The 23,639-nt window shown below is 33.4% G+C and overlaps 2 pseudogenes; both read left to right on the top strand.

The window, feature by feature from the left end:
- Positions 1–2,170: 2,170 nt before the first annotated feature.
- Positions 2,171–2,289, top strand: LOC120590629 (uncharacterized; annotated as a pseudogene).
- Positions 2,290–7,225: 4,936 nt separating this feature from the next.
- Positions 7,226–7,344, top strand: LOC120590605 (uncharacterized; annotated as a pseudogene).
- The last annotated feature ends 16,295 nt before the right edge of the window (positions 7,345–23,639 follow it).

The raw sequence follows: 23,639 nt of genomic DNA, 5'->3' as shown, positions 1-23,639 counted from the left end.
ACATTTTATCTCCCAGAGTATTATAGATATAAAATATATTTTTGGAGAAAATTCAGTTCAAGAAATGTCATAATTAATAAAACAAGGCTATCTACCAGGAAACCAAAGGCAGATATGAACAAAAAAATGAGAGAATTGAAGTTATATGGACCACGAAGGTGAGGGTCTCTGATTCTCAGAATGGAATATTAGAATTATTCTCTAGAATGGCAAAAGCTTACTGCAAGGTTTAAGTAGAGGAAATAACAGGATCAACATGAGGGAGGGAGAAGGTAGCTTTTTTGTGTCATGACAAATTGGTAGAGTTGCCGAGGGAAAGAATAAGCCTAGAAAAGGTTAGCCTAAAGGAGAAAATTCCATGTACTAAAGGCAATTTTTTACTTTAAGTAAAATAGTAAGGAGAGACATTTATTTATTAATATATTATTTTATGTGGTCTCAATTGAGGAGCTCATCAGAGGTGATCATCAACGGAATGTCAGTGAAAATCTAAGTATACTACTGAGTATAATTTAAAACATATAGATAAGGTTACTTCTCCCATTCTTCTTGCCTCTATTGACTGGTCAATAAAATCTTGGTATCCCCCAGATATTCCAAATAAAAATTTCTCTTTCCTTGTCTTTCATAACACCATTGGAAGCAATAAAGAGAGCAGCCAAGAACTCTGCATTCTTAAAACTTACACCATCCCTTCCTTCTCAAAATTATTTCCTTACCACCTTAATTCTTGTTAGAAAATCCCATAATGATGTTAATCCCTATTAACAGGAGTCACCAAAAGAAGCCCAGGACATCCCTCTTCTCCATACTATAACCATATGATGTGATGGGCAGTGAGGCAACTCACCTTAGGGTGAGCACTGCCTTTAATCCTTCCCTGATTTATTTTTCTGATCAGCACTTAACCCCATCTTATATTATTTCTATTTTACTTATTTAGTGATTTGTCTGTCTCTCCTCTAGAGTAAAAACTCCTAAGGACAAAGATTTTTTCTTTTCTGTGTCCCTTAGGTCTAAACTGTTTCTAGCACACAGGAACTCTATATGTATTTAATAGATGAATGAATAAATGAATGCTTCTCTATACCGCCATATTATCAACTAACATAAAGAGAAGTCATTTATTCTTCTAAGTATTATTCCTCTATATTTCCTCTGTGTTCCAAAAATACTATATCAACATTCTTAGTTTATTTTTCTTTTTGCAATAACTTCTTTTTAGAACACTTCTTGGGGAATGGGACCATGTTTTATCTCTATATCCCCAGGCTCTTTGGCAGAATCTGCCATATACTTCTTAAATCGATGAATGAATGTATAAATAAATGAGAAAAATCATATCTGAGTTAAAAAAAACTTCCCTTTAATTTTTAATAGTAACATAAATATACACAATGACCTAAAAGAAAAAAAGTTAAGGTTACATGCAGTTAAAGGAATCTAGGATCTTGAAGCCTCTACTCTTTTCTCAACTTTCACAAATCTTTATAACCAGATATTCTCAGATATCCAAAGTGGCCCAGGCCACTTCTACTTTTTGAGACTCCTGGTTTATATATAAATTATATATATATATATATATATATATATATATATATATATATATATATATATATATACCAAAACAGATTATAAAATTTTCAGATGTTTATACTCAATATATTAATATATTTAAAACAGAATACAATAGAACATGTGAAATATATAAAAGTTAATATTACTATGAACATGTAAAAATACAATAGGCACATGGACAAGAAAAAGCAAATGACTCAAAAAATACTAATTCATTTTCAGGTGGTCCCCTCAATAAATTTTCTTCTTGGAAAATTACATAGTGAGTTTAACAAATATAGATGACATTTAAATTATGTGCAATACGTCAATTATACTAAGTACAAGAAATTAGAAAATTTGTAAAAAAGGAATAATTCACAGTAAACTATAAAGTGTTGTTCCAAACTAGTACATATATATGAGTATATACGATGAAAACATTGTTTTATTCAGTATACATATGTCACTGGCTCAGTATATAAATCTCTTGGAAAGAGCATTAATAATCCACATTTTAGTCCTTTTATTGTTATTGTCATGGTTTAGTGTCCTGACCAGAATGCAAGAGTAAGCCACAAGACATACAGAATTAAGTAAGAAATAATTTTAAATCTACGGCCGTGCTACCCTGAACAAGACCAGTCCTGTCTGATCTTGGAAGCTAAGCAGGGTCAGGCCTGGTTAGTATTTGGATGGGAGACCACCTAGGAAGACCAGGTGCTATAGGCATAAAAAATTAAAAAAAATAATAAGGGATTGTAAACTGACAAGGTCCTTGCAATCTGTGAGGTCAACCAAGGATTGCCTTGCCTAAAAATAAAAGAAAAAAAAAGAAATAATTTTAATATCCCTAATATTTATAGCTCTGACAGATAGGAATTATATGAGAATAGTTCAGAAGGAAATAAGCAGTCAAAAAAAAAAGACTACTTAAATCTATTCTATAAGTGAAGAAATTTAGGATAGTTTGAGACTCAAGCAGGATTTGTGAAGTATCTATTAGCTTATGTAAATCTAGGGGACCTGGACTAAAAGACCATATTATTTAGAAAGAATGGATTTGAGTTGATACATAGGAATTATAAATGAGGTCTCTATGTATATCTTATTGTCCCGAGAAAAACCATCCAGAGTGAGGTCCCCTCCATAATCTCTGGTTGATATGCAACCTCAGCTAGACTAGCGTATAATACCAAATTCCTTGCTAAAATAATTCTAAATTGCTCGGAGTGGTACTAAAATTTTCTTGGTAGGCAAATCCATTTAATTTTAAGTGGATTATAAAAATTTTGAAGTAATGGAATCTATATTTTAATGTTCTTGTGTTAGGCTTAAGAACGATTGTGTATGTGTGTATACAAATATAAAATTATAAATAATTTTGTTTAATAGAAAATTACACATTAGAGTACCTAATAGCTTTATGATTATAATGGAAATATTTACATAAATAATGAAACTTTTTATCTGAATGTGAAAGGTTAAAAGTTACTAAATTTGATAACAGTATTGAATATAAAAATTATCACATTTGTAAGTTTATTAGATTTATAAGACTTAATTAAGTACTTAGAAAGATCTTATTAGGCAGTTGAAAAGTAAAATTGTTAAATTTACAAAGTTAAAAAGTTAAATTTACAAAGGCAACTTAAAATTTTAAGATAATTTAATTGTTATAAAGGTTTACTTAAAGGCAAATGTTAAAATTTAATTCATTTATTAAATGGAATTATAACATCTGTAAGTGAAAACTGAAAGCTTATGAATTAATAGGTTTTTAAATTTGAATATAAAACAAATATTAATTTCAAAAGTAGCTACAAATTTTATTTTCTGTACATAAAAGCCACCCTCAAGGACACCAAAAAATCTCCCAATGACAATCTTAAATACGAGATTTGGCAAACTTTGTAACATGTTCTACGTATATCCCTAAAATGCTTAAAAATTTTTCTTTTTCTGAATACCAGATTTTTGACTAATAATTATTTAACTACCACCTAGTCAATTACTTGTATCTTAACAACTTGTCACTTGAAAAATGATTGAATCTGTAATCCAAAATCTGTGATAAAAACTATATATACTTCCCTATATATAACTTTTATATCAAAAAGAAATAATAATTATTAAAAATACAGTTATTACTGAGCTGCATTCTAGAAGAGGAGCAGTATTAGCAGGATAATTAGTTGTTCATTAAGAAAATACCTAGATGGGTAGCGACATCAGTAAAATGGCCAATTAAGATGTTCCTCATTTGTATCCCATTCTCATAATTACCCAACATCACTCATCATCTGAGAAATGCAAATCAAAAAACCACAATATCACCATTTAGTTGTCACAGCACCATTTGTTAAAAAGACTATTTTTTCCTCACTGAATTATTTCGATACCCTTGTTGGAAATCAATTGACTCTAGATGTAAGAGTTTATTTCTGGACTCTTAATTCTGTTTCATTAATTGATCTATATGTCTAGCCTTATGTCAGTACCACACATCTTAATTCCTGCAGCTGTGCAGTAAGTTTTAAAATCAGAAGTATGACTCCTCCAACTTTGTTTTTCATTTTCAAGGTTGTTTTGGCTACCGTAGATTCCTTGCATTTCCATATGTATTTTAAGGTCAGCTTGTTTATTTCGGCAAAAAAAAAAAAGAATACCCAGCTTGGATTTTGATAGATGTTATATTTAATCTGTATATTATTGCCATCCTAAAAATATTAAATCAATTGATCCATGAACCATAAGATGGCTTTTCATTTATTTAGTTCTTTAATTTCTTTAAACAGTGTTTTGTTTTCAGTATATGTAAGCATTTGGTTAAATTTATTCCTAGGGTTTTTGTTTGTTTGTTTGTTTGTTTTTTAGAGTCAAAAGGAAAGTTTATTAGACCACAGACAGTCTGTGGTCTCCTCTCAGAGACAGAGAGTGAGAAGGGACCAAGGGAGACGTGGACAGATAGTGAGTGCGGAGGGGGGATATTTTGTTATCTTTAATGCTGTTGTTAATGGAAGTGTTTTCTCCATTTCATTTTCAGATTGTTGATTGTTAGTGTATAGAAACATATTTGCTTTTTGTAAATTGATGATACCACTTCAAACCGATTGTAATGGCTATTATCAAAAAGACAAAAGAGGTAGTACTTACTATACTTTGTAAGAAGTCGATTTTGATGTCATATAGAATTTTTAAAATAAGGGCTTTATGAGATTAAAAAAAATGAGAAACAAGTATTGGTAAGAAGGTATAGTTGAGGGAAACCTATGCACCTTTGGTTGGAATGTAAATTGGTAAAACCACTTGGAAAACAGTATGGAGGTTTCTCCAAATATTAAAAATAGAACTGCCATGTAATCTAGTGATCCCAATTTTGGATATATATCAAAAAAAAAAAATGAAATCACTATCTCCAATAGATATCTGCACCCTCAGGCTCATTGCAGCATTATTCACAATAGCCAAGACATGGAAACAACATAAGTTTCCATCAGTGGATGAATGGATAAAGAAGATGAATAAACACACACACACACACACACACACACACACACACAACACACACACACACACACACACTTATATGTATATATACATACATATATACACACACAATGGAATAAAATTTAGCCATAAAAGAAGGAAATGTCATTTGCAACAACTTGGGTGTATTGATATATCTTGACTGTGTTATGCTTAGTGAAATAAGTCAGACAAAGAAAGGCAAACCATGTGATTTCACTTATATGTAAAAAAGCCAAACTCATAGAAACAGAAAGTAGAATGGTGGTTTTCCGTGGCTAGAGGGTAGGAGAAATAGGGACATATTGGTCAAAGGGTAGAAATTTCCAGTTATAAGATGAGTAAGCTCTGGGGACCTAATGTGCTTATGATACCTATACTTAATAATACAGTATTATATATATGAAAGTTGCTAAGAGAGTAGTTCTTAAATGTTCACGAGTAAAAAACATGCTTATGTGAGGTGATGGATGCGTTAATTAACCTTTTGTGGTAATCATTTCACAATATTTATGTGTATCAAAGCATCACATTGTACACAATTAAACAATATTACATATCAGTTATATTTTAATGAAGCTCGGGCAAGGTAAGTGATAAGAAAACACCTAGATGGATCGCTGCTTAGTTATACAAGGTGATTGTTATCCTGTCCTGTTTCCTCCAGCATGTGGAAGGGGCTAGCAGCATCAGAAATCAAGAAATTGTTGTGAACAATTTGTTGTAACAAACATGAGACATTTGGAGGATTAGGGGGTAAAAAGGCTAGAGGAAGAGAAGATTAAATAAACATGACATTGGGTGAAGCTGTGAAAAACACTTACCTGACAGGGTTAGACAGGGGGCTCTAGCAGGTATTGCTCAGGAGTAAAGGATTGAGTTGTTTAATGATTGAATTTTAGGTTATAACTTGTTTTATGCTGTTCTAAAATTCACCTTTGTTATTTTTTAATATTCAGTGAAACACTTTTGCCCAAATTAGTATAATCAGTGACTCTGGGGTCTAAAAGAAAGTGATTTTCTATGCTTAGGCATATAAAAAGCAGAGTAAAGAGAACTATAAAATGTAAAACTGAGAATTCAGTGTAAGAAGAAATTGGTTCAAGGTATGTTTACTAAACCTATGCAAGATATTGAAGAGATGGCTGGACATTCCACAAGGGATGGAGTAAGAACTCAAGGTAGTTTGTTTGTATTAAAGAACAAATGGACAACAGATCATTGGAAGACTTAATGACATTCAAGTGACAAACACATGGGTTACTTTTACATGTAATAAAATATAAAGAACATGCAGCGAACCCTTTCTCTTCAACGAGGAATTGTCGAGAACACTTATCTAGTGTATTAGAAAGAATACTAGCCAGCACTGTAATTTTCTCTTAACCTGGTCATGGCTCTTTATAAATTCTTTGTTGAGAGCCTAGGAAATTTGTGGGTTCAGATACCTGTCTTAAAAAATTTCCTGGAAAACACTTCTGTTCACTTTCTCGAGCTATCTTCCCTAAATTTATATCCATGGCTTTCCCCTTGGTTGGAAATTGGCTTGTACTCCCTTCTCTAGGTAACTTTTAGCTCTGCCTGTTTTCCTTAATTTCAGAGTTACCTGTGGCTTTGGATACAAATACTCTTCTGTCAGCAAAGCCTTCATCTCACACCTGCCCCTTTCCTTCTTCCCCCCACTGAAGGAACGGATAAAGCCATCACTTTCATGTTTCAAGAGAATTTCCTCTTCGTGTTACTTGTGGCTCTTTGCCTTTTTCTCAGGTATCTACCCATTAAAATATGTAACAGTTCTCTATAATTTTTTGCTTACAACATTTTTGTAACTATAACTACAAACTAAGGATAGAACTCTTCTGAGAGATTGAATTCTCAAAAATATATGAGCGTACTTGTCATGAATAATCAAAGTTTATAGAAAGCATTTCAAATGCCTTCCATTAAGATGCTTCTAGCTGGAAAGTAGCATGTTGGCGGAATCAGTCATTCTTAGGCCATAGCCATTTGCCAACTTTAACTCTTCTCCCTTCAAGTCTCCCCTAGCTCACTGTGATTAGTATTCAACTAGCAGCTGATATGTTTTAGAGGAAAACGTGAGGCAAATCAGCAGGATTTCTTATTTAAAAAACTAAGTCAAGCCTACAGCCATGCCACCCTGAGCAAACTCAATCCCATTTGATCTCGAAAGCTAAGCAGGTTCAGGCCTGGTTAGTACTTGGATGGGAGACCACCTAGGAAGACGAGGTGCTATAGGCATAAAAAATAATAATGATAAGGGATTGTAAGCTGACAAGGTCCTTGCAATCTGTGAGGTCAACCAAGGTTTGCCTTGCCTAAAAAGTAAAATAAATAAATAAATAAGTCGAAAATAGAGAATATCATTAAATAAAAATTCCTACAGATTTGTATGGACTATTAACTAACCCTTTAAAGAAAAAAATCTGGATTCTGAAGATGAGGAATTATTAGATGGCATCATTGTTTCTTTTTTTGATGTTTTTAAATTTAAGTATAGTTGATATACAACCTTATATTGGTTATATTAGCATCAGGTATACAATATAGTGGTTTGGCAGTTTTATACTTTACAATGCGATCACCTCACTAATTCTAGTAAACACCTATCACCATGTAAACCTATACAATATTATTAACTTCACTGTTTCTTTTGCATAAGGAGTGCAACTAGCTGTGGAAAGAGGTGGCAATGACCTAATAGTACTAGGTTGAGTTATTATAGAGAAGGAATCACAAGTTAAGGAAGAACCCCTCCCACTTTCTTCATTTTCAGTGAACATAAAACCAACAGTACTTCTGTGGTGGCATAAAATCTCTTGTTTAATTACAATAACAGCCCTCTAGTATAGACACTACTTACCTTTCTGGAAGCCGTTGCTTGAGCTATTTCAAATAATTTAATAATTCATTTGCTGGTTTAAATCAATTTAGATGAGTATATTTTTCTGAAGAATGAGCTTAAACAAGCTGCATGAAGAATATTGTCATTCAAAAAGGAACCTTAAAAATGGAAATACATTTCTCCCTCAGTTATTGACTCCAGTCAATGTAAATTTCTACATCCATGCCTCATAGTTATATAATGATTAAAATAACTATGGATGTCCCCTTAATTATTTACCATTTGTGTTGGGCTCTTTCATGCCCCAGTGAGAGAAAGATTCCCAAAATCATTTTCTCCCACCTAAAAAGTAATTCTGAGAGTGAATGGAATGATACTTATTTCTGTGCCTCTTTATTTACCTTGCCCTTTTCAGTTCCCATAGGCAATAGATTTCAGAAATATAATTTTTACTTGTTCCTAAGAGAAGTAGATGAACATACATGTACATCTACTATACGTCAGACCAAATCCTAAGCACTTTTAAATGCATTCTCTTTTTAAGTTATTTTAACATCCCTGCAAAATATCATTATCTACTTTTACAGGTTATAAAACTGAGGCTTAATAAAAGTAAAGAATTATCTGCCATAGATCAAATGACTGATATGGAACAGGAGTGGGATGTAGATAATGCTCTTTCCTTGGATAGCTTGATAGGTTATTGAGAGGAATTTTCTTGAGAAACAAGATAATGCTTTTATGTACATTGAAGTACATAGAAAGCAACCAGTAAATGATTATGCATAAAATCTCAAGTCATTACTTCTTTTGTTTCACTTAACTACCTCCTCTTGTTCCTAACCTATCTTCTACCACCCAGTGGCAGTTTTGTGTAGAGTAAGAGTTACAAGATTCAGCATGAAGGTTTGTAAAAGTACTAAGTGGCATAAAGAAACACTACTTTAAACTAAGAGCAGTTAAATCCCTGAGGACTCAACATATCGCTTAAACTAATCATAGAAAGTAGAGAACATTACAGGTGCAGGTCAGATACAATAGTAACATAGTTTTTAAAAACAATTTTAAAAACAATTGTCTAGCCTGATGAGATCTTTATCCACTGTCCTCATTTACACTGACTACTTATAACCTTTTACCACTTACTAATATGATAGTGGAGGTCGATCTAACCATTTCCTATAATGGTTGGAGGTTGTTCAATTCTCTTCCCATGATAGGTAAGGGACTTTTCAGTGTCACAGCTGACGTGGCACAGACCACCAGCCCTGGTCGATCACTGCCCTTATGGCCTGCCAACCAATTGAAATACACTTTACCATGAGGAAGTATAAGATGTGTATAAAAGGGAAAGCCCCACTGTCATCAGGGCTCAGCCTTTGGATGTGAATCTGCTGAGCTGGTGATGGCACCAATAAATGCTACTTCCTGCTTATTGTCTTGGTGTCCTGTCTCTCTTTTCGAGTGCCCTGCAACACTAATGGTGTCGAGTACCTGAAGATGCCTCTCATTGGGTTTAGATACTACTAAAAGCAATGACACCATATAAACATTTGACAAGTGCATTACTAAAGCTAAGGTAACATAATCATTGGTAGTTAATATTTTCTCCTTTCTTTTACTATTCTCACAAGAAGGGATAACTAAATTATCCTATGGAATAAAACAGAGATGAATCCAATTGGAGCTAAACAAGCAGTGTACAAAATTGTAGATATACTTGCACTCTCATATTCCCTGTATAGATGTGTGTGGTTTCTCTTAGTTAATTGAAAGCACAGGGCCAGGCCACATGATGCCAAATTATACAGCAGAAAAATCCTCTTTCCACAACAGCTTTTGGCTGTAATTTCTAAGAATTCACACTGGAAAATTAATAATTCACTCTAGCTATATACATTTGTTATATAATTTTTGTCTTGTAGCATTATTTTGGATTTGACAGTAAGGAAAAAGATTGGAGAGGGTTCCAGAATGTACATTTTGGTAAGGATATTTTACATGTTTCTACATTTTATGTTAAGTGGATGAAGAGTTTAAGAACTTAATAGCCTGCTTATGAATATATAAGTAATCAGTAGATATTACTGGCACAGATATCACTGAAAGGAGATAAGTGAGCTTTTTGGAATTCTTCCATTCCCTTAAGACTATGCATTTCACAAAACCCTCAAGCCACACTGATTACACCTAGACAATAAGGCTTTCCCACCCCTAAGGTGACACCACTAGTGTTTCTGCTAAGTACAGAGAGAAAATTGACTATATCTTTTCAAAGGCAATTGGCAGTTGGGCTATAGTTATCTTTTATTTTTTTCCATTTTTAAAACAGCCAAAATCAAAGGAACAGCCTGACCAGTTAACCTGCCTGCACAATTACAGGGCAGTGATGATCGCAAGTCTTTGGGGCTGCCTCTGCCTCCCCCAACTCTATTCAGCAAAGGTACCATCTTCTAAGTGAAATGACACTTAGACAACTGCAGTCATTATAAGACAAATGCAGTTCTCAGGAATTGGAAACACTTTCCTGTCATCTTCCTGGCTCAGCGTGCTCTCAGGCTTATGATTATCTCACAGCTGCAAACCTCAGAGGGTGCTGCTCTTTAGTTAATTCTCAGTGAGGGTTTCTTCTCTGGGATACTAAAGAATGGATATTGGGTGAATTTCTCCTTTACTGCCACAGCAGTCTGTCCAAATAAAAGAAGAGAAAAAAAAAAGCAAAAGAAAGAAAACGTCCACATCCTAGACTATTTCCTACTCTGAGGTTTTTGAAAGGTCTTCTCTAGCTGCTTGGTAGCCTTGGTGTCCTAAATGATTCAACCCCACACCTTAAGGACTGTTGGGACAGAGTTCAGCCTTTCCTATGGAAATTTATGAGAAAATGATTATCTCTATTCGTGATTGTTACTGCGATTATGAAGAGCACTACACTAGAAATCTGGAGACTTGAGTCGTTCTCCCAGCTCCACCACAAATCATTTACCTTCTCTGGCTTTCACATTTTTATCTTTAAAATGAGATGTTTAGGTTAGATGGTTTCTAGGGTTATATTCAACTTCAAGTTTCTATGATTTTTATAGACTTGTTAATTTACTTCAAGCTAATGATAGTTTGAGGTGCAAACCATCATATTAATTGACACCATATCATAAATTATTTTACATCTTATTTAAGAATTACTGAAAATCTAAAATGTCAAACTAATTTACATTATGTCATTAAATCCTCATGAAAATTTTCAGGAATTGTTTTAATGTATCAGTACTTCAAGTAAAGAAATATAATCTGACAGATTAAAAGCCATATAACTTACTCTGCTAGTAAATAGCAGAGTTTGAAAAATATAAAGATATGCTTATTCCATATTTATGGTGCCTTCTACTGTACATCTATTTACCTCATTCACTGTTAGGTCTTCTCATTTTTTAAAGATTACTCCTCAATAATTTATCAAATGACTTCTATGTGCCTGGCTCAATTCTAAATACTGAAGATATAGATTATACCATCATGGACCTTATATTATAGTGGAAAGAGACATGCAATAAAAATGATGAGTAAATATCCACCATGCATTAGATAGTGATAAATGATAAGAAGACCAAATCACAGTAGAAAGACTGAGAATATTAAACTGTTGATGGGGGTGAAGGAGCTTTAAGCTCGATCGAGTGGAGTGGCAAGAAAGATTTTCATTATGAAGGTAATATCTGAAAGGAAAAAAAAATGGCGTAGATGATAGAGGCTCTGTTCATCCCTCTGGCAACCAAATCAAAATTGTGATGGAAACAAGGAGCAGTAGCAAGGAAAAAACACCTGGGATCTTGTTGAACAAGCCATACAAATAGGGAGAAATACAAGAAATCATCCTGCAATGGCAGAAGGTGGGACGGGGAGGGAACATGAGACCGCCCAGTCTTGAGTGGCTGAAATAGAGGCTGTGACAGCAGTGGCAGAAGACTCTTAAAGGGGTCATGTCCTCCAGCGGATTTTCACAGTGACGAACCTACTCTCTCTGAGCACCAGTGCCCATTTAACTGCATGCAGGGGGTACCAGGGACTTACAGGGAGACTTTGTCAGAATGAGAGCCAAGACGAGAATTGCTCTGTACAGAAGTGCCAGTGGTATCCATTGTTCCCTGTTGAGCCCACCCCCCTCTCAAGGGCCGGACACAGCGCCACCATAGCCATGACTTCATCAAACTGGATAAAAGAGGTCGCTCCGCCCAGAGGATTCCCAGAAACCCTTCTCTCCCAACTCATGGCCCCACCCAAGGCACATCCAAGTATATTCTCAGCAAGTCAGGTGCTCCTTGCTGAGCAGCACCTAGACTCACACTGGAGGCTGCTGGCCTCGGTTTCTGGTGTGGCCTTTTGAGGCAACTATAAGCACAGCATCTGTGGATTGCTTGCTGAAATCTTAACAGGTGGTCCTGGATGGGTAGAAGCTTGGTCTAAATTTGAACCCCTCTCAAGTCTGTGCCACTGGACACCTGCTTCACAAATCTACTCTAGTAAGACCGGGAGACTTAGGAGCTTTGCTTTGTACATAGAAACAGACATGGAAAGACAGCCAAAATGGGAAGACAAAGAAGCAGAAACCATATGAGAGAACAGAACAGAGATCCAAATTTAATGGAGTCAAGTAATTTAACAGATGCGGAGTTCAAAACACTGGTTATAAATATGCTCAATGAACTTTTGAGAAATTGTAGATAAATTCAGTGAGAACTTCAACAAAGATAAAAAACGTAAAATTAGAAATAGAAATTATAAAAGAGAACCAGTCTGAAATGAAGAACACATTATCTGAGATGAGAAGTATATTAAATGGAATAAACAAAGGAATAAACAAAGTGAATGAAGAAAAGGATCAAATGCCCCATCTAGAGGAAAGGAAAGCCAAGGACATGCAATCAGAATGGCAAGAGGTAAGATGCCAAGACTATAAAAATAATTTAAGGAGCATATGGGACACTATTAAGGGTAACTGAAGAAAATCAAGATGTTGAATAGCTGTTTGAAGAAATAATGTTGGAAAACTTCCATAACCTGGTAAAGGAAATGAACATAAAACCCCAGGAAGCTCGGAGAATTCCAAAAATCAGGGATCCAAAGAGGCCTACACCAAGACACATCATAATTAAAATGCCAAAGGTTAAATACAAAGAAAGAATATTAAAAGCAGTAAGAGAAAAACAAATAGTTACTTATAAGGGATAACTCATAAGACTGGTAACTGATTTCTCAAAAGAAACTATGCAGGGCAGAAGGGCTCGGCAAAAAATATTCTACAGGATGAAGACCCAGGATCTACAACCAAGAATAATTTATCCAGCAAAGCTATCATTTAGAGTTGAAGGACAGGTAAAGAACTTCCCAGACAAAAATAAGCTAAAGAAATTTATCACCACCAAGCCAGTATTACAGGAAATGTTGAAGGGACTTCTTTAAGAAGAAAAAACATATATCAAAAACAGCAATAAAGAATGGTGACCACTACATTCCTATCAATAAGTACCTCAAATGGAAAAAAATTAAGTACTCCAAACAAAAGAGTGACTGAAAGGATAAGAAAACAAGACCCCTATATGTGCTGCCTACAAAAGCTTCACTTCAGATTAAAAGACACACATAGACTAAAAGAAAGAGGAAGGAAAAAGATATTGCTGTGATGGACCTAGATGGTATTTAAGTCAGACAGAGAAAGATAAACACTATATGATTTCACTTACATGCAGAATCTAAGGAATAAAAAGAACAAACTAATCAAAAACAGACTCGCAAATATAGTGGAAAATTTAGTGATGGACAGAGAGGAGGGAAATTTGGGGGGGCTGGGAGAATGGGGTGAAAGGGTAAAGAAGTACAAATAAGTAACTGATGGATGGTCACAGGGATTGGGAGCATGGAATAGGGAATGCAGTTAGCATTAATACATTGGCTAGGTGGAGGGTCAGGGGAGGGAGGGAGCAATTGGGATCGTTTTATGAACTATATAGATGTATAACCGATGTACTGTATACTTGAAACAAATTAAAATAAATTTTAAAAATAAAAAGCAAAAAAGTGAAAGGTGATATCTAAGGAAAGGACTAACAGATGAGGAAATAAGATATACAGATAACTTGAGGAGCAACATTATAAGCAGAAGGAAGAGTGAATTTAAGGGTCCTGAGGAATAAGTGTCCCTAGAGTGTATAACAACAACCAATGGGGACTGGTTGACTAGAATGTAATGAAAAAGAGACAAAGTAAAAGATAACGTAAGGTAACAATGAGATAATGAGTGATGGTAGGAAACAGATAATAAGGAGTCTTACAGGCCATTGGAAAATCTTTGCCTCTAATTTTGAGTGAGGCATAAAGCCATTGGATGGTTCTGAGAGGAATGACCTATTTAACTTACATTGCAAAAATATCATCTGGTTGCTGTGTTAAAGAATGGAATGTAGAGGAGTAATGCAGAAAGCGGGGAGGACGGTTAAGGGTAATAGTGATGATGATCTAAATGGGGGGTAATATTGGCTTTGACTATGCCTACGATGATAGCATTAGAGGTAGTAAGAAGTGTTAAGATTCTAGGTATTTGAAGATAGGGCCTACAAGACTTCCAGATGAATTAAATAAGGTTTAACAATAAAGAGAAGAATTAACTGGAGGTGGTGGTGGTTTATAAAATGGCTCACCTATTAAATATCCATGGAGATATTAAGTGGTTTAATATATGAGTCCAGAGTTTAGAGTAGAGATCTGAGATGGAGACACAAAATTTTAAATAACCACCATAGATATGGCATTTAAGATTTTGAAAATGTATGCTATTTCTTTGGGTATAAACATAAATAGAAAAAAAAAAAAAAACATGAGTTCCAAAAACTAAACCTGAGGTATTCCGGAATGGAGGGCACGGGGACTAGAGAAAGGCCATCGAAAGATTATAAGAATTACTAGCTAACAGGCAGGTGGAAAACCAGGACCTACTGTAGTTCTTCCTAGAAGGCAAGCAGGAAGAAAATTTTTCAAGAATTAGAGAATGATTAACTCTGCCAAACGTCAGTGATAGGTCAAGTGATATGCTATCTTGGAATCTACTATTTGATGTAGCAATGTGAAGGTGATTGGTAACCAGGATCTTGGTAGAGACAAAAAAAAAAAAAAATCGATTGGATTGGATTCAGGAAGACGTGCAAGAAATTGAGACTGCAAGACCAGACAATTCATCTGGAGAATTTTGCTCTAAAGAGAAAGAGAAGAATGGGATGGTAACTGACATGAGGCAGTTATACGAATAATTAAGATGGTTGGTAATAGACATTATCTAAAAATTCTTTACTTTCTTAGCAGTAAAGAAACAATAGAATCAGGGTTGATAAACATCATTAATTCACTCTGGAAATACTTATCGAATCTTTTCTTTGTGTCAGTTACTACTCAAAGGTGCTGAGTACATAGCAGTAAACCTTCAGAGAAGGTCTTTGTTTAAAAAAGTAAAAAGTTCTATGCAAAAAATTAAAGCAGATTGTGTATGAAAGGAAGATTGACCAGTGGCTACTAGAGATTGAATATTCAAAACTGAAGTTTGAGAGATCCCCACAATGGCCTTCAAGTCCACAGAACTCAGAAAAGCCATTATACCTATGGCTACAGTGTATTACAGCAAAGGGTATGGACTAAAACTAGCAAAGGGAAAATTTGCACTGGGCAGAGTCCAGATAAGAGGTATAGGTTTACAGTTGTCCCCTCCCATTGGTGTCGTGCAGACAGCAGTTACTTCTACCAGAACAGTGGGTAGAAATATTTATGGAGTAGTCCCAATCAGGGACGTTCACTCATGCCTTGATGTCCTGAGTTTTATTTGGGGTTAGTCACATAAGCATGGCTGACTGCCTACATGGTTGACCTCAGTTGTACTGTCTCTATCCCCTACAGAGGTCAAGCTGATACCCCTGGCCTAAGTCTCATCATAAATAACATTGTTAAACTATCTGATGTGGCCATACCATGGGTAAAGACACTTATGAGGTAGAATATTTTAAGGATTTAGAGGTTCCCTCGCAGGAGCAGGTCAAGGGCCAAACTTTTCTTTGGAAGATTTTCTCTCATACTATAAGTTTTAATGTTTTCATATAAATATTCATATATCAAATACCGTTGTAATCTTTAAAGGAATCTAGTATTTTCTTACTTAAGCAACTCTCTTAGCCTTCAAAAGTTTAGCTAGAATTTCTGAATATTTTAGACATTTAATCTAATTTTTCTTTCTATTTTTCTGGCTAAAAGGTTGGTGGTTTATATTATTTGATTTCAAGATTCTAGGCTGAATCAACTGTGTCCAAATTGGTAAACAAATTATTTTTCATTACTGAACAGCTTGAAATAATTTAACAATTTTCATTCAAAAGATAAAAAAGATGGAATACATTTGTGACTGCTGAAAATTAGTATAATTATCAGAAAATCTGAGAACAAAAATAATCTTTAACAGACACGAGAATATTGAATTTCAAATCTATTGTTTCTCATCATAAAAATAAACATTTCAAGTTGTAAAAAATAAGAGATTTAAAAAAATAAACAGCAGTTTATGACCCAAAAGGAGATGATCAAACTGTACAAAATAAACAACCTTCAAAATATAATCTATAACTGTTGTCTTAATGTTTTAGGCAACTCCTAAAGAATTTTCATCATAGAAATCTACATATATTTTTTGCATATATTTTGAAGCTTTTGGATTTGCCATATAACTTTCATTAATAACCAAGAAACAAAATGTAATGGTTCCATAATTCACACAGGTGTCATTCCAGTATTGAAACAGAACAGAACACCTATTTTAAACTTTGCTTATAAGCACATGCTCAGAATTCAATTATGAAAGGAAAGGTAATAATTCTGATTATTTAATATGAAAAAATTGTGGTGTTCAAAGAAGAATTATCAGTTTATTATAGTTTTGGAGTCTATTTGGGGAAAGGAAAGAGTTGGAGGACAGAGACTGAATTCGGGGTGCTCAATATGGTACCTGGAATTGTGCTATATTTTCAAGGGTCTTTCATTAATGCAGCTTGCTCTTTATTTCTAAGGGCCATCTTTCATCAAATCTATAAGTAAATCGGTAAAAGGGATAAACACTAATTTATTATTTACTGTTTGCTTATAATACTAAATATATATTTTAGCATCATCTAATTGGTTTTCCAAAAAAAGAAACCACCTTTAATTATGGTATTATTATGCACATTTAACAGAAAGAAATGAGGATTTGAGAGACTGGATAACTTGCCTGAAGATATACAGTTAGTAAAGAGCAGAAATGAAACTTGAACCTAGGTCATTCCCAGAATACCATGTGAAATTGTGAAGATGTTTCTGTCAAGGGAAGTGATCTAAAGGTTCAGATTAGAAAAGGTCATCTATGAGTCAACAGAATAGATAATATAATTGCGAATTAGAAACGGTCATTAAGCCAAAATAAATGCTTATTAAGTATTAGAGTTCCTTTGTGCCACGGTACAGAAAAAAATATTTATCTTTTTTTCAAAGGATATACAGAAGAAAAGATTCTCAAATCAGTGATTATAATGACTGTGGAACATAGAAGAAAGCATTCTGTCCTTGCGGGCTAAGAAGGATAATATGAGAGCTGTGCTTAAAACATGAATTCTTCAGGGAGGTGAACTATGAAAGGATATTCCAGGCAAAGATGACAAGTGTAAAGAAAGGCATAGAAGCATGAAAGATTGCAGTCTACTTAAGGAAGGAGGAATTTACTGATTTGACCATAGCGTGAAACATACAAGGGGATTTAAAAGAAAGTACGATACAATTGAGAACAAAATATTAGGATCAGATTGTCTATTTTAAAAAATTTGTAGTTTATTCTGTAGTCAAAAGATAACCATTGAGAAAGAATGCTATGAATTATATCTGTGTAATCATAGTTTTAAAAATGCTTGCTTTTGTGTTTTAAGGGGTGGAATGATTTCTCTCTGGAGCAGTTAACTTTTATTTAGAAAAACACCTTGATAGATTACTTTGAATGTAAAAAAATGTAAGATGCCCTCTTTCCTGCCTCCTCCCACTGGAATGTAGTTTGGAAAAAAGCAGTAAAATAAAATGGTACATAAGCTGGACTGCATAAATTAACAGGAATGTAGGTGTACAGAAAAAGAAGGAGGAGGAGAAAAAGGGGCTATGCAAAATCGCACTGACTGGGCATAAGAAAAAAAAATACCATTAAGATTTTGAGCATTTGAGAAGGTCTGAAATATTCTTAATAACAGCAGAATCTAACTTTTAGTCTTGCGGTGCTCCATTGTAATTTTTTCCTTATTGCTTCAAACTATGGTAAAATTTACATATATCCTTTGTGTAAATGTACTCGGGAAAAAGCTATGAAAAGGGACTGTATCTCATATCACAGTGGCATATGTCAGAGAAGAAAACAGCTGTGGGAGGAAAAAAAACTGAATTCTAAATGAGTTTTAGAGTCTGTTAGATATACAAAAGAAGAGATAGAAGCAACTATGAGAATGAAATTTCCATACAGATTCACAGAAATCATGTGGAAATATGTTGGTTTCCCAACTACACACAAGGTAGAAATTTTTAAGAAAACTTCATTTAAATACCATCTGACTTTGATAAAGAGGAGAGAAGCGTTACACCTAGTTAAGTCATTCTTACAGTATCCTATATAAGTGACAATAGTAACTTGGATAAAGGCGTTATCAGTAGAGATGCAAAATATTAGATAGGAACAAGGTAAGAACTTGGTAATTATTTAGAAAAGCTAAGATTTTTTTTTTCTGTACGGTGGGATAGATGGTAGTACCATTTACTAAGATAGAGAATAGTAGAGAGAAATAGTCAGTGGAGTTAAAATAAGAGTTATGTTTGGCTGTGTTGAATTTGGAATGTCTATTAGATAACTACGTGGAGATTTTTTCCACCACTCTGTTTATAATCACCTAAAAAAATAGTATCTATAAAGAGATGTGGAGGCATTGGATAGAGATCTTATGTACTACAACATTTAAGAAGCCTAGCAGAAAAGGAAAAGTAAGAAAAAGAGCCTAAAATGGAACAGCTAGTAAGATGGAGAAAGAATGTTAAGTGTGGTGTGATGAAAGCAAGACAAGAGGGTTTAAAGAATATGGGAGGGTTAATTTGTGTCAGATGCTGTTGAGAATTTGGCTGAGATAGGAGCAGGCAAGTAGTTTTTGACTTGGACATTTGGAAGTCACTGATAACAATGACAAGAGTATATTTAATGGTGTGATGAGGGAGTAGTATGAGTATAGTATGGAAAGTGAGGAAGGAAAGACAATTACTACTCTTTTGCAACATACTATAAAATTTCAGAAAAAAAGGTGGTAATTTCAGAAGGAATATTATATAATGAAAGTACATACATTGTTTAATACGAGAGTTATTAGAGGATGTTTGCATGTTTCTGGGACTGTTCTAGAATGGACAGATAAATTACAAAGTATGTAATTATAGGAACTGAGTCCATAAAAAAATTATGATAATACCCTTCAGTTGTCTTGCAAAAGACACCTGCTTCTCCCCAGACATTAAAGTTTCCAGATCCTGAAAGTTTGCAGTTCGGTTAATAATATCTTGGTTGACACATCAGTCCCCTTATTTTCCTTTTCTTGTTTAAATAAACTTTTTTATTTTAGAATAGTTTTAAATTTCCAGAAAGCTTGCAAATGTAGTACAGAGCATTTACTCATACTCAACCCGTATTTCCCCCTTTATCAACATCTTACATTAGTATGGTACATATGTCCCAGTTAATGAAGAAATATTTCTACATTATCATTAACTAAAATCTATTCTTTATTTAGATTTGTTTGGTTTTTACCTAGTGTCATTTCCCCATTCCAGGAACATCATATATCCTTAGGTTCCTCTTGGCTATTGCAGTGTCTCAGAGTTTCCCAGTTTTTGATAACCTCAGAAACAGGAAATACTAGTCAAATATTTGGTAGAATTTCCCTCAATTGTGATTTTTCTGATCCTTTTCTCATGATTAGACTGGAGTTATTAACTTTTGAAATGACTACAGAGATCTAAAACACCAGTCTTATTACATCATATCACGATAACATTCTATTGATATAACATTACTGTTGATGTTAGGTTAGATTACATGGCTGAGTTAGTGTTTGGCAAGATTCTCCACTATAATGTTACTCATTTTCCCACTTTGCATACTGTAATCTTTAGGAAGACATCATTATGTACAGCACACACTTAAAGACTCAGAAATAGTGTTCTTCTTCCTTAAATCAGAGTATCTACATACAGTATTTGGAATTCTTCTGCAAGAGTTTAGTTCCCACCCATTTACTTATTTCTTTACTTATTTATTCAATTATTTATTTACTTCATTATAGACTCATTAGTATTTATTTTTATAGTTGGAGTTATAATTAAATTCAAAACCATTTATTCTGTTTCTCAAGTTGTTCCAGCTTTTAGCCACTGGGAGCACTTAGTTGACACCTGTTTCTCTCTGACATACACCCATCGTGTGGTGTTTGTTTCCTTATGAGCACTTTCTTACATTCTGGCACTATAAAATACTGCAGTAATGTTTTGTAAATTTCCTGCTTCAATCTTATAATTAGCCATTTCTCCAAGGAACCTTGGTTCTTTGTATAGGAGAATAGTTTAAGAAAAAAAGATCTGGGTACTAGGTATGCTCATTGCTCCTAGGTGTTTTCTTCTAGATCCTTTCAAATGATGGAACAGGGAAATATATGTGTGTACACTAACCCATGTATATGCACATATCTGTTTATATCTTTAAATTTTAAATTCCAATTGTTAATTGTAGTATATAGTGAAGCTATTACTTCTTATATACTAATCTTGTTCCCTGTGACTATACTCACTTAGTTCCAGGAATTTTTTTTTTTTTTGTAGATTCTTTGAGATTTTCAATATAGACAATCATGTCATCTGTGAATAGAGACAGTTTTGTGTTTGATTTCTTTCTAATCTGTATACCTTTAATTTCCTTGTCAGACTGTACTATCTAAGATTTTTAGTATGATGTTGAATAGGAATGAGGAAACAAAACATCCTTGCTTTGGTTCACCTGATTGGAAATTTATCAATTTTATTGACCTTTCAAGAAACAGAATTTTGGTTTTGTTGATTTTTTTCCTACTGTTTTCCAGCTTTCAATTTCATCAATTTGTGCTTTAATTTTTTTTTTTCTGCTTTTTTAAAATACAAATGGCTCTTTTTTCCTCTGGTTTCCTAGATGTGTAAGCTGAGGTTATTTTAGATAGTTCGAAATCTTGTTCTGAAATCTGCTTTGTCTGAAATTAATATGTGTTCATAGTTCATTTTAATTTTAAAAATTTTAACCTTTTAGAGTCTTATATTAAAAGTGAGTTTTTTGTATACCACATAGAGTTGGGTTTTATAGTTGTGTTTTATATTTTTATCCACTGTAACAATTTTGGTATTTTAATTGATGTATTTACCATTTATTTTGAAATGGATATTGACATATTTTATACCCTTGTAGATTCTACAAGGTACATGAATAGACTTTCTGTTATAAACCAGTGACTCTACCAGAGATCATTGTGCTATAGTGAATTACTTAGTGACTGTTATACCTTTTGTGTTTCTAAAATATCAAGTCATAAACTACAGTAGCCTTGTGAACTACTATGCTTATCATTACAAAATGAAATCAAATGCCTTCCATGGATATTATGTGAGAGAAAAGCCAAAGACTATCAGTTGAACGTTGTAAAACAACTGCCTATGCAAATAATGATCACCACTGTGTACACCGTATTCCAAAACAAAAGACAACAATTACAGCAATAGCCATGTTTTCCCATTTCCATACACTTTCATTGAAATTCACTTATTTGATTGTCACAACACCCTGATGAGAAATAGAGGGTTAATGTTATTATTCTTGTTTTATTAAAAAACTAAGTGTTCCAAGAGATTCAATTAATTTCTATCCTAGTTCTGAAGATATGCTTTATTCATATAAACCCTAGTCATAAAAAGTAAAATTTGAAATGGAAAGCATTTATAAATCTGAATTTTATTTGCTAGTACATAGAAGACATAACGAATTGTTTAAAAGAAACTCAAACAGAATTTAGAGCATAAAAATCTTAGGTTATTCTTAAAACAATAAATAAAGCAGAATGTTCTTAGTAGAAAAGCATATAGACACAATTTTTAATCAAATAAATGGTCTCCTTGAAGTTATCCATCTTTTTACTATCACTTGCAGCAAGGGAGTCTTGGCATATCTGTGAAATCATAAAATAAACTCACAAATATAAAATTTAATGAGAAATCAAATAGCATAAACCAATCTCATAAAAAAAAGAAATGAGGAAATGAAGTAAAAAAACAGCCAAGAAAAAATAATCTGACTTTAGTATTCTTGATAGTTTGCCAGTTTACAGCCTGCAGTAAAAAATCACTATAATTAATGGATCCAGGATTGAAATATTTGAAGAATGGAAGGAGATATTGCCACAGTTATCATTTTTGCTGACTTGACTATATAATTTATGACAAGTGGTGTATGGAAATACCAGCACCATAATGTAAGAATTGACCTTATTTCCAACTATTTTTATATAGTTCATTATTAAAATAAAATGCAATATAGTAATGATACACATTCTGAATAAGAGGATATTTCATATGATATACCAAAAAGACCTCTAGAATAGCAGGCAGATTATTTGGGTTTGTATCTCAACTTAGCAACTGATTAACTATAGTGTGATCTCTCCATGTTTGTTTCACCTTTCTGCCCCTAACTTTCCTCATGCAAATGAAGAGTCTCAGCCTGATAAATTAAACATGCCAATAATAAAAGATAGTAGGCAAAATATGAAGATTACCTTAAAGAAGTAATACTTGAAAGAACTATAATTCACAAGAAGTTTTAATTGTACATGAGAGTGCTTCAAATAATGATGGTAATGAATATTTATTGAGAAATTACCATTCTACCTATGTAGGTACTGGATGATATTATCAGATATTCTAGAAAAGGGAAGATATCAAAATATATTCATATGAAATTTATACTACAGCATACAGAAATAAATATTTTTATATCATTTTAAAGTATGGTTCTGACTTTATGAGCACTAGAAAATGTTAAACTTTTTTACTGATTATCTAAGTAATAATTATTTTCAAAAAGTTGAAAATATATAAAAATATTTCTAAAATGAAAAACATCTGCAATACTTAGAGATAGCCTTATTAACATTTTTCCAAAAACTTATTAATGTGATATGTACACATTCATATTAAAGTCAAATAATACTTAAAGTCTTAACAACAAATAGCTATCCTCAACCCTAGACAGACCTTCCTGTCAGCCCAGTTCTGATCTTTTGAGACAAGCATTTTTAATACTTTTACTATTTTTTCTGACATTTATTTCCACATATCTAGATAATAAGGTTTGTGGCACTTATTGATTTATCAGTATACTATATATGAATTTTATTTTATTTTATACCAGAATTTAAGACCCTACCCCCTCTTTCTTCTTATCTATACACTGTTGTTTGGGTTTTTTATTGCTGCCATAAAAAAAAAATCACAAACTTAATGGCTTAAAAAGCACAAAAGTATCATCTCACTCTTCTGTAGGTGAAAA

Source organism: Pteropus medius, unplaced genomic scaffold (assembly GCF_902729225.1).
Source record: "Pteropus medius unplaced genomic scaffold, Ma_sr-lr_union100, whole genome shotgun sequence".
NCBI classification, from domain to species: Eukaryota; Metazoa; Chordata; class Mammalia; order Chiroptera; family Pteropodidae; genus Pteropus; species Pteropus medius.
This window is presented reverse-complemented; position numbering and strand designations above follow the sequence as displayed.